At 38.0% G+C, this 2,532-nt stretch overlaps 1 protein-coding gene across 1 annotated transcript in view; it reads right to left on the minus strand.

The window, feature by feature from the left end:
* Positions 1–2,532, minus strand: part of CARMIL1 (capping protein regulator and myosin 1 linker 1) — a 333,351-nt gene that overhangs the window by 61,878 nt on the left and 268,941 nt on the right. The gene's annotated exons all lie outside the window — the stretch shown is intronic.

Genomic DNA, 2,532 nt, shown 5'->3' on the forward strand with positions numbered 1-2,532 from the left:
GGGAGGGAGGGAGGGAGGGGGAGAGAGAGAGAGAGGTAGGTAGAAAAAGCAAAGAGAGATCAGCAAAATATTGGGATAATTGTTAAAACTGAATAGTGGGCAAAGGAGGGCTCATTGTCATACTTTCTCTATTCTTGTCTGTGTTTGAAATTTTCCACAATAAAAATGTTTTCTCCCCCCTGGAACAAAAAAAAAAGTAACTGAAGCATGATGTCATTGCCACCAACATTACTGGTGGAAATATAAGGGAAATTTAAACCAGAAAAATAACTGACACAGGGTAAATGAGGAGACCACTTAGTACAAAAGAAAATAAGAAGTGTTCTTTTTTGTTAATTTTATTTCGTATTTCCTCTGAAAGAATTTCTTTCTATATCTAGTGCTCAAAAGTATCTAACGAGGGGAAATAAAATGATTCCAACCTTCATTATTTTTAAAGGACTGAAAGGAAAGAAATTGCTAATAAAATTTTAATTATTGCTAGCTTTCATTGTTTTCGTGTAATAATTATCATATTTTACATGACTTATTAATTACCAGTGTTGTACTTTAGATAAACCTAAAAAGGTAAATGGTAAGAGATTAAATAAATTGGGCTGAAATTAATAAGCTCTAGTGCTGAGCTGATTCATCACCAGGAACTTTGAAACGTTGAGAACCAGTTGACAATTCTATGGAACCTTCGGCAATATTTCTAAACTTAAGTCGGAGAAAATATTAATGCTACTGGAATGTCTTTGAAAGCAGTATTTCATTTTGAAGCTACAATTTCTTTCACACAGCAGTTAAGCTCTCAACTTACAGTCCAAATCAGCAGTAAGAAATTCAAAACGAAAAGTGCATTCACACAATTCTATTTCGATTGTAAAAAGAAAATGTCAGTACTTAGAGTTACCATATTCTTCAAAGAAGGACAAATGCAAAAAAAGTGAAAAAATTCAAAGTGTCAGTGTAGTTCTCACATGCAGCCATACTGATACAACATCTAGTATTTGTGTCATCAAGTAGGCATCTTGAGACAGTCCCTGGAGCTGTAGGTTATCGATAAACTACTTCTATAAAGAATGCTTTATTGATTTTGCTTCTGCTTATTAAAAAAATGTTTGAATTGTGATCTCTTGACAAGGTTGTAGCTCTTTGTTGTGCAACGAACTGCAAACCAGTCCTTCTTAAAATCTCTGTGGTGATGAACCAGTTTTTTGTATTTCCAATTTGCCACAAACCAGTATATTGATAAGATACAATACAAATTTTTAAAAAATTTAAATAACATGTGTTTGGATATTATTGCCATGTCAAATTGCTCTAGAAGTCTCTCCAAGCTTCCTCTTAGTTTCTGAACTTGCCTTGTCACGGACTAGTAACCATTCATTAATGGGCCAGCTCCAGTCCACAGGCAATACTTTGAGTAGCTAGAGATGTCCAGCTTATCTTTTATTTTTATTTTTTTTTATTTTTATTTATTTATTTATTTTTGCGGTATGCGGGCCTCTCACTGCTGTGGCCTCTCCCGTTGCGGAGCACAGGCTCCGGACGCGCAGGCTCAGCGGCCATGGCTCACGGGCCCAGCCGCTCCGCGGCACGTGGGATCCTCCCGGACCGGGGCACGAACCCGCGTCCCCTGCATCGGCAGGCGGACTCTCCACCACTGCGCCACCAGGGAAGCCCTAGCTTATCTTTTAGATTCTAGAGAAGAGTCATATGTTTTTCTCAAATGAATTTTTCAAAATACTCATTTTGTCGGCCTCCTCAGAAGAAGCTGTTGCTGCTCCTGTGATTTTGGTGTTATCTACCGTCACTCAACAATTCAATGCCATAAAACTGTAGGGTATCTACAGCCTACATAGTTAACCTGCAGTTCTTCTCTGGAGAAAACAGTGTCATAACTTGTTTGGGAGATTTCTACTGCATCATATCACAAATATTTTCTAGACACAAGATATAGCCACTATAAAACCTTCATCTGCACCTCAGAGGACTTTGTGAAGTTTCTGATATATTTTTCATATGCACTGATATTGGAAATATTTCTACCTAGTTCTACCTTGATGTAGAACCAGTCTCTGGATGAAGACAATTTTAGTTTTTCACCTTGGTGATATCCAAAAGGCCTGGCTGGACACTCGGCAGCTATCAATCGCTGGAATATGTCCATTTTACTCTTGCACTCTCTTTGGACTCCAAACATTTCATTTCCATCATGTTTTTAAGAATACTCTGTTATCAGATAATCATATCAGAGAACAACAAAACGAGCACAGATAAATTAAATACAGGTGAGCCTCGGACTACATGGGTTTGAGCTGTGCGGGCCCACTTACACAAGAATTTTTTTTTAGTAGTAATACTACAGTACTACACGATCCGGGCTGGTTGAATCCTCAGATGTGTAAAGCCAGCTATAAGTTATACGTGGATTTTCAACTGCAGGGAGGGTCCTGCCCCAAGCCCCAGTGTTGTTCAAGGGTCAACTATAATCTAAAAAAAAATTCTCAATTTTAGACCTTAGTCCCAACATCATCTCCTATCAAA

Source organism: Physeter macrocephalus, chromosome 18 (genome assembly GCF_002837175.3).
Source record: "Physeter macrocephalus isolate SW-GA chromosome 18, ASM283717v5, whole genome shotgun sequence".
Classification (NCBI taxonomy): Eukaryota; Metazoa; Chordata; class Mammalia; order Artiodactyla; family Physeteridae; genus Physeter; species Physeter macrocephalus.